Source organism: Chelonia mydas, chromosome 7 (genome assembly GCF_015237465.2).
Source record: "Chelonia mydas isolate rCheMyd1 chromosome 7, rCheMyd1.pri.v2, whole genome shotgun sequence".
Lineage (NCBI taxonomy): Eukaryota > Metazoa > Chordata > Testudines > Cheloniidae > Chelonia > Chelonia mydas.
Window position 1 is genome coordinate 56859110 of NC_057853.1, and position 489 is coordinate 56859598.

Here is a 489-nt window from a genome sequence, read left to right on the forward strand (position 1 = left end):
GGGGGGCGAGGGTTTCCGGGGGCTGGGAAAGTTTGCAGGGAGCGCTACAGTTAGTTCCCTCTGCTTCCAATACAGCGTCTGCATTAATTCGAGCTCAGCCACTGATGGGAGACACATGTCACAGCCAGGGCTGGGGCCCCAACCTGAACAGGGGAGCACTTTGGGTTCCAGAAAGCCAGGGGAAGGAGGGAGCAGAGATTAGAACAGAATCATCGGAAGACAGCTAGGAGGAAGTCGCCCTAGTAAGCAAGTAGTAGAGAGGGATAGGTAGATAGGAGCAGAAACACACACAAAGCAAGAGGGATACATTGATAGATGACGAAAGAAACAGAGGGATTGTTAGGTTGGATTAAAGCAAAACAGACCGTGCAATCTCAAAAGGCATTACCCCTTTCTGTTTGCTGCAAGAATGTAGGAGAGGTGAATCAATCAGCTAGCAACTGTTATGTATTCTTGGGAGAGCTAACCTGAGCTGTCCTGCCATGAAAC